General features: G+C 42.6%; 1 protein-coding gene across 1 annotated transcript in view; it reads right to left on the reverse strand.

The window, feature by feature from the left end:
- The window catches only part of LOC124594036 (probable inactive tRNA-specific adenosine deaminase-like protein 3), a 376,463-nt gene that overhangs the window by 204,568 nt on the left and 156,803 nt on the right, over window positions 1–15,092 (reverse strand). Inside the window, exon 3 of the mRNA XM_047132386.1 lies at window positions 4,551–4,646. The gene's annotated coding sequence lies outside the window, so the exon portion shown is untranslated. The remainder of the gene's footprint in view (window positions 1–4,550; window positions 4,647–15,092) is intronic.

Raw genomic sequence — 15,092 nt, forward strand, 5'->3', positions numbered from 1 at the left:
GCACCTTGGATGCATGAGCTGTTAAGCTGGTTGTGCGCTAATTCTCGCACTTATCAGGTCTTTCCGTCTTCGGAATTGTGCGCATAATGTTTTTCCGAAAGTCACATGGTATGTCGCCAGACTCATATATTCTACACACCAATGTGAATAATCGTTTTGTTGCCACTTCTCCCAATGATTTCATAAATTCTAATGGAATATTATCAACCCCTTCTGCCATATTTGATCTTAAGTCCCTAAAAGCTCTTTTAAATTCTGATTCTAATACTGGAAATGGAAATGCCGTGTGGCTAGGACCTCCCGTCGGGTAGACCCGTCGCCTGGTGCAAGTCTTTCGAGTTGACGCCACTGCAGCGACTTGCGTGTCGATGGGGATGAAATGATGATCATAAGGGCAACACAACACCCAGTCCCTGAGCTGAAAAAATCTCCGACCCAGCCGCGAATCGAACCCGGGCCGTTAGGCATGACATTCCGTCGCGCTGACCACTCAGCTACCAGAGGCGGACATTCTAATACTGAATCGCCTATATCTTCTAAATCGACTCCTGTTTCTTCTTCTATTACGTCAAACAAATCTTCCCCCTCAGAGAGGATTTCAATGTTTTCTTTCCACCTATCCGCTCTTTCCTCTGCATTCAACAGAGGAATTCCCGTTGTTCTCTTAATGTTATCACCCTTGCTTTTAATGTCACCAAACGTTGTTTTGACTTTCCGACAATCATTTCTTTTTCGAAGTCTTCAGATTTTTTCTGCGGTCATTTCGTCTTAGCTTCCATGCACTTCCTATTTATTTCGTCCTACAGTGACTTTTATTTGTCTATTACTGAGTTTCCCGGAACATTTCTGTACTTCCTCCTTTCATCGATCAATTGAAGTATTTCTTCTGTTACCCATAGTTTCTTTGCAGTTTCCTTCTTTGTACCTATGTATTCCTTCCGAACTTCTGTGATGGTCCTTTTTAGAGATGTCCATTCCTCTTCAACTGTACTGGCTACTAAACTATTCCTTATTGCTGTATGTACAGTGTTAGAGAACTTCAGGCGTATCTTGTCACTCCTTAGTACTTCTGTATCCCACTTGTTTGCGTATTGATTCTTCGTGACTAATGTATTAAACTTCAGCCTACTCTTCATCGCTACTACATCGTGATCTGAGCCTATATCTGCTCCTGGGTGAGCCTTAAATCCAGTATCTGATTTCGGAATCTCTGTCTGACCATGATGTAATCTAATTGAAATCTTCCCGTATCACCCGGCCTTTTCCAAGTATACCTCCTCAGCTTGTGGTTCTTGAACAGAGTATTCACTATTACTAGCTGAAACTTGTTACAGAACTCAATTAGTCTTTCTCCTCTCTCATTCCTTGTCCCAAGTCTATATTCTCCTGTGACCCTTTCTTCTACTGCTTCCCATACAACTGCGCTTCAGTTTCCCACGACTATTAGATTTTCATATCCCTTTACATACTGTATTACCCTTTCAATATCCTCATACACTTTCTCTATCTCTTCATCTTCCGATTGCGACGTCGGCATGTATACCTGAACTATCGTTCTCGGTGTTGGTTTGCTGTCGATTCTGATAAGAACAACCCTATCACTGAATTGTTCACAGTGACACACCCTCTACCCTACCTTCCTATTCATAACGAATCCTAGTCCCGTTATACCATTTTCAGCTGCTGTTGATATTACCCTATATTCATCTGACCAGAAATCCTTGTCTTCTTTCCACTTCACAGAACCCTACTATACCTAGACTGAGCCTTTGCATTTCCCTTTTCAGATTTTCTAGTTTCCCTACCACGTTCAAGCTTCTGACATTCCACCCCAGACTCGTGGCATATTATCCTTCCATTGGTTATTCAATCTTTTTCTCATTGTAACCTCCCCTTTGGCAATCTCCTCCCGGAGATCCGAATGGGGGAATATTCCGGAATCTTTTATCAATGGAGAAATCATCATGACACTTCTTCAATTACAGGCTACATGTCCTGTGGATACACGTTACCTGTCTTTAATGCAGTGGTTTCCTTTGCCTTCTGCATCCTCATGCCATTGATCATTGCTTATTTTTCCGTCTTTAGGAGCAGTTTACCAACCCTAGCACAAGAGAGTATCCTAAACCTCCGTTGGCTCCTCCGCCCTCTATGACAAGCCCGTTGCCAGAATGAGGGGTGACTTCTTATGCCAGAAGTCTTCGGCCGCCAATGTCGATTATTAATCAGAATTTAAGCAGCGGCGGGATTCGAATCCGGGGCCGAAGACGTTTTGATTACGAATCAAAGACGCTACCCATAGACCACGGGTTAGAGATTAGAGTGTTCAAACAGACAGACACGACGATTTTAGATAAAACATTAAATTATGGTAGTTTTTCGCGAATCGATTTTGATGAAGTAACGCCTGTACCTTGCCCCAAGTTACTGTCACGTTACCTGTGGAAACCCCATGTAATTGCGTGAAGTACGAGGGTTACTCAAAAACTAATGCACCACTTTTTTTTTCTGTGCCGATAACAATGCTACGAATGCAAAACGTTACGTATGTATGATTTGAAGTCTACTGAGTGAGTGCGCCACGTTTCCGCCACTTCCGACAGATACAGTAGCTGCAGGACAGTTTCAAAATTGCGTCTGTAAGTGATGTACGTTACAAGCAACGTGCCGTCATTGAATTTCTCACTGCAGAGAAAGAAACTGTGGTAAATATTCACAAACGCTTGTGCAAAGTCTATGGAGCATCTGCTGTCGACAAAAGTACAGTTAATCACTGGGCACGGAGGATGAGGTCATCAGAAGGCGGTTCGACGGGGCTCCACGATTTGCAGCGGTCGGGGAGACCCTCCACGGCTGTCACACCTGACCTAGCCCCCTCGAACTTCCAGTTGTTTGGGTCTTTAAAGGACACCATTTGTGGAAGACATTTTGAAGGCGATGAGGAAGCGATTCACGCAATGCAGCACTGGCTCCGCCACCAGGACAAGGGATATACACGCCCTTGTATCGCACTGGAGGAAGGCCATAGAACGGGATGAAGATTACGTGGAAAAATATGATGTGTAGATAAAACACTATTCTTTCGTATGTGTAATTCTCATTATGTTTAATAAAGAACTATTGAAGAAAAAAATGCGGTCCATTACTTTCTGGGCAACCCTCGTAGTTTTGGAGATACTGTTTTCAGACAGACACGGCGATTTTACAGTTTTATTATTAGTAATAGATATGTAGATAACATTACCAGCAATGGCACTATTACACCTCCCTTGGAACGCTATTTCTTCTGTCTGACAACAGTTCTCCATCGATAACAACTTTCTGCGATTTGCTTCTCAAAGATTTTATCAAATCAGTCGCAGATGTGTTTACACATTACATACAAGCATATTCTTTTAATAGTGTCGACTGGTATCGTGTGGAAAGTTTATAAAACTGAATCTACTGAGTTGCGTGTATCCATGATACTCCTCCAGAGGCATCATGCGATAAGAGAGCGTGTTGTGTTTCGCATGAACGATGATTACGGAACTCATGCAGCTAGCCACGGGGATGGTCATTTCATTGCATCTGAGGTCGCCGCTGGATTACTGAAGTAAGATGGTGTCTGCAAATCCAAGGGAAACCACAAACATAAAGATTACTGGGTTAAGTGTCGAATTCGATAAAACTCGACGAAAGCGTAGGGGCGTGAAACGGTACAATTAAGATGTGATTAGAAAACTCACTGCGAGATAAAGATTATGACTGAAATGTGCAGACTGACTTGTCTCTTTGATATACCACAAATACCGTTCAGACACACTTCAGTTATCTCGAATTGCACTTGACAACATACAGTGGTGGCTGCCGCCATTGATGAAGGTACTAATGGGCTCCATAGAAAGCTGCTTTTCTTAACAGTCAGGTACCACAGCCACACAAAATTTCTGAAACAACAGCATTTCAGCCACAGGCTGTAATTCTTGTTTATTTCACACGACTGGCCGGTTTCGGATGCTACGCTATCTTCAAGCGATAGTTTACGTGCGTAAGGACAGGTCACCAAGATGGCTAGCCACCAGTATAGGGCGCGAAAATCTGTAACTTAAGAGAAGTTGTCGTCCGTAAAACTGATATACAAACAGTTTAGAAACACTTTCATAAACGATAAAACCGCCCAGTGAGAGTCAGTTGTAGAAAAGTACATTGTCATAGTGTTTCCTGTCGTCAAACAGGTAATAATATCATCAACTGAGTGCAAGCCGTCGTTCCCGTTCGCGTCAGCGCAAAGACTGTCGTTGTAAAGGCACTCAGGGGTGAGACTAAACCTGCCGCACCAGCATATTGTATGTATGCCGCTCAACCACCTGGTCATAGTGGTCCTCTGCGAAAAGCATCCTGTACAACGGCACACTTGGTCCCGAATTAAATCATGATCGCTAACTTAATAAGTGTAAGGTTCTAGGACGGGGGAGGGGGATGGGGAGGAAGGAGAGTAGAAAAGTAGTTGTAAACAAGACAAAAAACACAACTAATGAACAGGCAGTGTTGGACACCAATCGACATACCTCTGAAAGCTGTCGGGAGAACAGTGTAACTTCTTCCTGCTGTCAATCCGATTCGGTCTTCACTTTCTCTCCAGCGAGTGTCAGATGCTTTAACCCCTGTGACAGAAAATCAGCAATTAAAACAGAAACATTTTATTGAGCTTCCGTAATAAGAATGTTGTCTTCACTGATAGCGAGCAACAAAATGTCACCTTGATTAATGTGTAAAAAATCAGATTAATACCAAGTGAATTTTGATATGTTCACTGGCTGTGTCCCTATATGGGGTGAGCATAGCCTACCGCTCACGTTCTCAAAATCAAACCGGTCTAGTCAAGTGATTTTTGGACTTTGCTGCTTGTCTACAATTTGCCGTAATAGCTAATTTTGGACATTAAACGTATTCGCCTGTTTTATATACGTTTCTGAACGTATGAGCTTCACTAACAGCTATGGTACGATTTTTTCGTTGCCACGGATGTGAAGAGAAGTATGTGAGAAAAGGACCAGTTAATTTACATAGGTATATACAACAAATATCTTTACGTGCTGAAAAATATCGAGACACGGTATTATAAAGACTTCTACCGTACAGATAATTTCTGCGATTTTATGGTCATGTGTTTACGAGACAAGTGCCAGATAAATTTGTAAGTGCGTTTGGGTAAACTGCCAGTCAGCGTATACATATCGGTGCTACGTTAACACGCAGATGAAATTTATACATGACAGTCTGATTAACGTCATTCAGTCTATTAGGTTCTCAGGCTCTTGTCAGTATCTAAGTATTTCTGCAGGAAATAGTTTTCCATACATATATATTTGGCCCTCACTCCTTTTATTAGCCCAAAATTCAAGCTCTAATTTTGATTTATTTTTTGTTTTTTATGCATAGTGTATGTTTTTACTTTTCTGATGAGATGGCAAAAAAATGTTCTAGGTATTTTACTTGTCTACAAAAAACAGAAGCGTAAATAAAGAAAAATTTAATGTAGTAATGCACAAGCAGGTGGTGCAAATCGCTTCCTGTGTTTGCTGTAACAATTTCACAGTTCCAAACGCATCGTTAAATTCGTGACATTTCGGCGCCCCCTGCAGTGTCATTGTAACGTAATTAATTAGAACAACAGAATTAGAACAATAGAACAGTGCAATAGAAAACGTAAAAAACATTGTTGGCTCTCACTCACGATCTCGTTACCGAGAAAACGTAAATAAAGTGGAATGTAAGCTATGATACTGCGGCGAAAAAGCACGATGCCACTGCTCTTCACATCTTTAAGCCAATTTCAGTTCCTGGCATCAAATTGTTAAGATGTCTGTAAAAGGCGTACACAAAGTTTCACTGTACACCTGAAGGTGATCTATCTGTAGCAACGAAGTAATTACAATCAAGGTGCGCTAAGCGCTATACGGGATATAGTGCACCGTCCCAAAAGCACGGGACTTGAGCTGTGCGGACGTCAGTCTCATTCTGCACATCCGAATGCTCACTCAACTGATATTTATTCTCTACGGGTGTATCACGATATCACTCTAAACGGTATTCTGTTTCTGTACATCTTGGATCATGCCAGACGTTATCGCAGCAAACAGCTTCCAATATACTCTCGTGAAAATGATTCATACTGCGATATTTATATGGTAAATACGCAAAGAAATTTCAGGGTAGTGGAGACACGTATGAGAGATTAATGGTGGCTCAAAGCGGGATAAGATTCACAGAGCTCTGCATTATGACAAAGACATGAAATATCAATAGTCTACAGTGTTCCTTTGCATAAAGAAAGGACTATACTAAGGAAAACGCTTCTTTTCCCAAGTACATAACGTATGAAAGTTATATCGTGCAACGGAAAGAAAACTGTGTTAATATCATTTATATGTCGGTTTCAGATAAATGGTCCTGACTAAGCCAAGAAACCCAGGGTAAATTTTTTCGTGAAAAATGAAATTTATCTCGTAATGTAACAGAACGACTACCATTTCAGTTTGTGAATCCACAACGCCTTGACCTGCAACGAGAGACAATGAACATCACATTATATTGGTATGGAATATTCTGAAAAAGCCGTACAGCAATAAATGCGTATATACCAGGTAACAAAATATCTCGGTTCTTCCGTCGTACTCTGAAAATTAATAGCGTGTACATCATAAAACGAAGAGTAACGACGATTTTTTGTGTGTTTCACGTCTGGCTGATTTTGTAAGCGCCATAAACTGTCAGCATATGAATGGTTTAACTGCATGATTTTTGTGTTGGGGAACGCGTTGCACTCTGCACAGTTACCCACAACATCAGAACAACGAGCACAGAACATTATTTCTCCTCTTTTCTTTTGTTTCTTTTATTCATTTATCTGCTATAGCAGTTTCTTGTAGCCACGATAACAACTGTCGTGGCTATACTCAACTGTCACCTGAGACACGTATCCTGAAATAACCAAAAGATAGCAGTCAGAGAATAATGGCCACACTGTTCACAGATAGATGGCAGAGCATAACGTTTCTTTCAGTAGAGATTATTAGTGAAGACTGCAGTCATGAGTTGTAGGGATAAAACGCATCAGAGCAGCCAACTGTCTGGTAAGGAGTGATCGTGTTACCAAAATTACAGCAACTGCAGACCGTTTACACACGCTGTCACTAAGCTTTATTACCCATGGACTGACCAAAAGTTCATATGAAGACGGAAGCCCTCAGGAGAATGCAGTGTGCGTGTTATAATATTGTGAGTGCTGTGGCAGCATTTAGTATATGAGGCCAGTTTCACTGCCAATATGGTGCTTTCAACAACACGCAACCGCCTGAACACGGTGAAAACGACGCAGGTACTGGGAAGTATGTACGACGGGTGACGAAACTGGCACGACAAAGAGATTCCAAACGAACAAGTGCCAGTATCAAAGCTACCTGTGTGTGTTATTTGTCTTTTTTTTTTCACTCAGTGCTATGGTGTCACGAACGACAGCACTAAGGGAAATGCTAGGCTAAATATTAATTTCTAAATTTTAAAGTTCACTTGTGTTATGTTAACCGGGGACCTAGAAACTACGGAGATGCTCCGTCCCCGCCGCAGACGCAGTGGTCCGCAACCCCACGACGACTACCACAGTCCACTTCACCCCTCCGCCGCCCCACACCGAACCCAGGGTTATTGTGCGGTTCGGCCCCCGGTGGACCCCCCAGGGGACGTCTCACACCAGACGAGTGTAAGCGTGGTGGAGTAAGGGTGGTGTACGCGTACGTGGAGAACATGTCTGCGCAGCAATCGCCGACATAGTGTAGCTGAGGCGGAATGAGGGGAACGAGCCCGCATTTGCCAAGGCAGATGGAAAACCGCCTAAAAGCCATCCACAGACTGGCCGGCTCACCGGATCTCGACACGAATCCGCCGGGCGGATTATTGCTGGAGACCGGCGCTCCTTCCCGCCCGGAAAGCCGTGCGTTAGACCGCACGGCCAACCGAGTGGGCTTCACTTAAGTTACTAAGTCAATATTTTAATGGTTCTAATTTTTTTCTTTGTAAGTAATTCTCCTTATTAGACGAAACAGCGGTAGACATTTTTGAATTTGCCTTAGAGATCGTCTTTTTAGCCTTATCCGGCCTAAGAGGTTTACATGTCGCCTTCTTCTCTGCTTCACAGTGTACGAAAGCTGAATAGTTAACACATGTGTATAAGGAGGCACGATTGTACTTTTTTGGTTGATAATCCGCACTTACCACACGTAACTTCATCATATATCAAAAGCAGCTTTATCTCCTCATATCTGACATTTAAACTAACTCAAAGGATGTGGTACATAAGGTCTAATTTCGAGTAGATGGAACTTTTCGTTATGTTCTGAAGGAAAACAGATCCGTTCAAGATGAAAACAAATGGTGGGTTTCATTCAACACATCAGTTACTTTATTGTCTATATCAGTTATTTCCGTGCAGGTAACGACATAATTTTTTTTAAAAAAAGTGGATGTTAAACACTACAGTAGTAGTGCACCTGCCTAAAACAGGAAACTTCTTTCTGAAATCGTTTTACCTCTATCGTGTCTTAGTGACTGGTTCCAGTTCAATGTAGATATATAAAAATAGTAAATTTCCAATTGACCTCTCTTCTGTCTTGAAAACAACAAAAGCTACTCTGCAGTTTCAGCCATGTTGTTGTCATATACATGATTATAACGAGTTTTTTTTAATGTTACTCTCAACTGAAATTTTTCCTCTATTTGGAATCTGGTATACCCATTCGGTGGAATGCTATGGGTTTGAGAACGCAAAATTTTGACTCTTCGAGAGAGAGAGAGAGAGAGAGAGAGAGAATCGCGAAGGTTAATCCCTCCTGATAATCTGTACGAGGCTAACACAACTAACGTGCAACAGAATCGATACTAGAATTTAAACACTAAAGACTGCCTCAATACTCTTGCGCCCCTAACGCAGGTCATACTGATACTCAATTTTCCAACCAATTTAGGCAGCAGCGCGGAGACCTCCGATCGATATGACACAGAGTGTTGCGACAGTGTGGTCGCTGAAGCACGTAGAAGTCTTCAGCTGAGGAATCTTTAGTTCACCTGAACATTATATTCATATCTAACAAATCTTATTTTTTATTTTACATACTGTATTCAACGAAACAAGCACGCCAGGCAAAAGAACTACTCTGCTCAGGGCACATCAGTCTAATGGCATGTAACGCAGCGTCCAACCTTGATAGTCATCTCAGTTCGCCAAGGAAGAGAGTCTAACCGTTTCTTCAAGAATGCCATGTCCAGTTGAAGCCATTCACTGGTGATTAACTCCTACAGAGCTACATAATTACGGGGATACGGAGCGCTTGGTTTCACCTGCAGTTCCAAATTGTATTAGATATTTTCTGCGGTTTAGGATTGAGTGATATGACATGACAAAACAGAAATTCCAACATCAGGTGCAACTGGACACTGACATAAATCAAATTTATACCAGACCGGGACCCGAACCGGGGCTTCCTGCTTGTCGTGAGCGATTGTCTTAACAACTTTGGTTATGCCAACACGCTTCCCGTTCAGCCCAAATTCCCATAAATGACACACTAAATACGTAGTGTCCCCTGTCCGTTATTCTCATGACCCGCGACCTCAACTGATTCCTGCAAGAGGTCGAACGAAGAGTGCATCCGCACTGACGATGTTATTTGCCGTCAAGGCGCATATACGAGGGAAGTAACTCATAATAACTTTATTATTAAAATGTTTAATAGGTAACAAAACAAAAAAGCAAATGCACTTACATCTTTTACCTGCTTTTCTACATAGTCACCAACGCGCTCAACACATTTCTCACATCGTGGTAGCAGTGTGAATATCCACTGTTGGTAGAAGTCCATTAGATTGGAGTATAGCTATCTGCAGTCGGCTGATTTCACTTCCGTATCTTTCTCAAATCGCTGGCCGGCCAGTAATTTCTTCGTGGGAGCAAACAGGTGGAAGTCCAACAGTGCGAGGTATGGTGGATGGTGAAGCACCTCCCACCCAAATTTGGCCCTTTTTGTTGTGTGTCAGGCTCTTAGGCACCCAGCGAGCACTAACTTTACGAAATTTTACAGCGTCACGGAAAATATCGTAGACCGCACCATAAGAAATAATGAGCTTCCGCGATAAGTTTCTCAGTTCCACATGCCAGTCGTTCAAAATTGCTGTCGCACTGGCTCCGACATACTGTACGGTTGTAACTGTTGCCGGCCGCCCGGGGCATGGCTATCACTAATGTTCACATGCCGGCCGCGGTGGTCTCGCGGTTCTAGGCGCGCAGTCCGGAACCGCGCGACTGCTACGGTCGCAGGTTCGAATCCTGCCTCGGGCATGGATGTGTGTGATGTCCTTAGGTTAGTTAGGTTTAAGTAGTTCTAAGTTCTAGGGGACTGATGACCACAGCTGTTAAGTCCCATAGTGCTCAGAGCCATAATGTTCACATGGCCGTCTTGGCAGAACGCACACCACCTGGAGACATTGCTACCGTCCACACAATGATTCCTACTCACGCCACTCATGCTCCTGGGAATTGCACTCGGTTTATGTCCTTCGGATGACGAATATCGAACTACGCTTAGCTGCTCTTCACAAGTTGACGACAGTAACATACGCTCTATTTTTATTTAGGAGTTCAGGCCTGTCTCACTAGAGCTGTACATTGAAACAAAATACTCTCTGTAGCACGAACTTCAAACGATAACGTCGTGAAATTTCAACAGTCCAGCCGCAATACCACTGGAGATAACAATTATTGTGCTTCACTTTCAGGTCCTCCCCCGTTTTTATGTGCGTGGTGTCTGTTATTTCCGACATGTCAAAAAGAACAGACACCGCACGTATAAATTAGCTGATCTGGCGAGAAAGTCGAGGAGCGACTGGATGCCTGAGAGTTCGTCAAAAAAGGAACGTGGTCGTGCAGTCCTGGGAACACGGCTGCTGCCACAGCATACCCCGTCGTGGACGTGTAGAAGACAGGCAAACAGTTGGCTACCGAAAATCGACAGAACTGAAATAAACATCATGGTTCATAACCACGGTAACCTCAATGATGCGGTCTAAGTCATGCTACGAAAAATACCCAATACGTAAAAGATCAACCACTCGCCTGAACTGCAGGTTCCATAACTGCGATTTGAAGGCATCGGAGACCCGTCGTAGTACTTGACGCTTGCATACAGCGATCCCTGAAAAGCGATATCGTGACTTGGACCACACTACTCGCGGCGATTCACTACTGTCCAGTTTTCGTGTTGTTCGGCGCATTGACAACGTGCAGCTTTATATGTCGTTGAGTGCGATGTGTTTTAAGAGGTACATCATTCCACACATTATGAATTAGCTCGAAGAGAACGGTCTATTGACACACAGTCAATACGGATTTAGGAAGCGTCGTTCTTATGAAACACAACTAGCTCTTTAATGTTGAGTGTTACTGACAAGGGATTTCAGATTGATTCCTTATTTCTATATTTTCGGAAGGATTTTGAAACTGTACCTCACAAGCGGCTTGTAGTCAAATTGCGTGCTTACGGAATATCGTCTCAATTATGTGAATGGATTCGCGATTTCCTGTCAGAGGAGTCATAATTCGTAGTAATTGACGGAAAGACATCGAATAAAACAAAAGCGATTTCTGGCGTTCGCCAGGGTAGCGTTATAGGCCCTCTATTGTTCCTTGTCTATATAAGCTATTTAGAAGACAATCCGAGCAGCCGTGATAGGTTGTCGCAGATTTGGAAATTGGAAATTTGTGGTAAGGTCTTATGGGACCAAATTGCTGAGGTCATCGGTCCCTAAGCTTACACACTAAATCTAAAACTAACTTACGCTAAGGACGACACACACACTCATGCTCGAGGGAGGACTCAAACCTCCGAAGGGGAGAACCGCGCGGACCGGGACAAGATGTCCAGACAGCGCGGCTACCCCGCGCGGCTTTGTTGCAGATGACGCTGTCGTTTATGGTCTAGTAAAGTCATCAGAAGATCAAAACAAACTGCAAAGCGATTTAGAAACGATATTTGCATGTTGTGAAAATTGCCAATTGACAAAAAATAGTGAAATGTGTGAGGTCATCAACATGAGTGCCAAAAGGAATCGCCGGCCGGGGTGGTCGAGCGGTTCTAGGCGCTTTGGTCTGGAACTGCGTGACTACTACGGTCGCAGGTTCGAATCCTGCCTCGGGCATGGATGTGTGTGATGTCCTTAGGTAAGTTAGGTTTAAGTAGTTCTAAGTTCTAGGGGACTGATGAGCTCCAATGTTAAGTCCCATAGTGCTCAGAGCCATCTGAACCATTTGAACCAAAAGAAATCCGTTAAACTTCGGTTACAGGATAAAAAAGTCAAATATAAAGGTCATAAATTCAACTAAGTACCTAAGAATTACTATTATGAACAACTTAAATTGGAAAGAATACACAGAAAATGTTGTGAGGAAGACGAACTAAAGACTGCGCTTTATTGGCAGAACATAGATGATGCAACAGATCCATTAAAGACACTGCCTACACTACGCTTGTTCGCCCTCTTTTGGTACTGCTGCGCGGTGTGGAATCCTTACCAGATATAATTAAAGGTGTACACCGAGAAAGTTCAAAGAAGAGCAGCACGTTTTGTATTATCGAGATATACGGGAGCGAGTATCACTGACATGATTTGTGGTGGACATAACTGAAACAAAGGCGTCTCTCGTTGCGGCGGAATTTTCTCACGAAATTTCAATCACCAGCTTTCCCCTCCGAATGCGAGAATATTTTGTTAACGTCGACCTACGTAGGGAGAAGCGATCATCATAATAAAACAAAGAAAATCAGAACTCACACGGAAAGACATACTCGTAGGTGTCCGGTTTTTTCGCGCGCTGTTCCAGATTTGAATAACAGAGAATTACTGTGAAGGTCGCTCGATGAACCCTCTACCAGGCTCCTAAGTGTGATTTGTAGGGTATCAATGTAGATGTAGGTGTAGATGAAATGACTATTACATGTAGTTCCCTTCGCAGTTTTCGCTCTAAAACCAGTTGAGATGGACTTGAATTTACTAACAGCAGTAATTCTAGTCGAGTTTTAAACTGGTTACCGTTGACAGCGTACCCTTGTCTGCTTTCCCCGACCGTTACGATCTTTTTACCACCATTGTTCTTACGCCGTGCTACTTGGTTACGAACGGTGCACCATTCCTTCTAGACACGTTCAACAATCCGTGCTGGTACACCAACAGTTTGGACAGACTTCATTCGCAGTATGATCTTGAGCACGACCAGACATGGTGGCTCCAATATGACATTCTGTCACGTTTCCAAATCGACTCATGTCCAACGTGATTCCATACGCACGATTAGCTCATGCTAATGACTTGACAGTGGAGAGTCACGAGACCGTCTCGTACCAGTTCTATGACATCTACAGAACTCTAGAGCGACCAGTGTGCTCTTTTAACGTGCTGCCCGGAGGCATTTTTTTCCCCTGCTAATTCCTTTATTACTACGACAACAGTATTAACAAATCAATTCTGCGGCCATGCTGAAATCAAATTTCAAACTGTCTTAGCCACGCTATTTGTTGATTAGACCTGTTTTACGCTTACTATTTATATACATACTATTTATATCTATACATATAATAAAATTTAACTCACCGATGTCCGTACATTCGAGATATTTAAGAAAACTTAGAATGAGGACTCTTTATAACAGCAACAGAAGCCCAAACAATAATTTTTAGAATTTTTGTTTGTTTCTTTGTCTATCTGTCTGTCTATATGTTTGTACACGCATCACAATTTGCTTGAAAAATGGTATAAACTGCATCACCTCAATGAAAATGTTGACAGTAGCTTTTGGCAAAGTGCTATACACGTTTCAAAGAGGGTCGAGAAGACGTTGAAGACGATGACCATCCTGGTCGCCCCAGCACATCAATTACTGACGACAATGTAGAAGAAGTAAAGAAAGTCTTTCTGGAGAATCGCCGAATCATCATTACAGTTGTTGGTGATGATATCGGCATATACTTTGGCTCATGTGAAGCAATTTTTTAGGATGTTTTGGGCATGAAACGTGTAGCAATAAAGTTTGTTCCGAAACTGTTGAATTTAGAGCACAAACAACGTCGCGTAGACATCGTCCAGGAACTGCTAAATGAAGTCGACAACGATCCAGAACTTCTGAAGAAAGTTATAACAAGTGACGTCGAAAACAAGGCCTAATCGTCTCAATGGAAACTGCCTAAAGAGCCAAGACAGAAACAAATTCAACAGTTTCGATCAAATGTGAAGGTTCTTCTGTTTTCTACGCTTACAATAGTATAGAGCATCATGAGCTCCTGCCTTATAGTCGTACGGTCAATAAGGAATAGCAACTGTAATATATGCGCCGTTTGCGTGAAGCAATCCGAAAAAAAGACCAGGATTGTGGCAAAACCACTAGTGGAAATTGCAGGATGATAATGCTCCCAGTCACACCTGAATGCTTGATCGTGATTTTTTTCACAAAAAAACGTTATATTGTCCTTGCCATCGTGTTCACCGGACATTGCTACCTGCGACTTCTTTCAGTTCCCGAGGCTGAGAACCATGAAATAACGTCGTTTTTTGACCACTGACATTATAAAAATAGAAACGCTAAAGGAGCTGAACACCATAACAAAAAGTGAGTTCCAGCTGTGCTTTCAAGATTGGAAAAAGCGGTGGAACAAGAGTACTATATCTGAGGGGGATTACTTTAAAGGGCACAAGGTTGATATTTATGAATAAATATTCTTTAAGAAAAACAAAAATCCCCGTTACATTTCAATCACACCTCGTATACACCCATTCATAATTAAAATTAATTTTTAATGTCGAATTGTGTTCCCACACGAATATATTCTAAGCACATCAGCCTAAATTCTTATGTTTCTTCACATCAAAGCCAACAGCCATTCGCTTTCCCTCTCAGCAGCCCTCCTATAGAGACACACCTACAGTGCAAAACACTGTACCGTGCCTATAAAGTGCAAATAATTCAAGCACTGCAAGCAGCTGCCTTTTCCTGTGGAAGACTACATGTT

This window comes from Schistocerca americana, chromosome 2 (assembly GCF_021461395.2).
Source record: "Schistocerca americana isolate TAMUIC-IGC-003095 chromosome 2, iqSchAmer2.1, whole genome shotgun sequence".
Taxonomy (NCBI): Eukaryota; Metazoa; Arthropoda; class Insecta; order Orthoptera; family Acrididae; genus Schistocerca; species Schistocerca americana.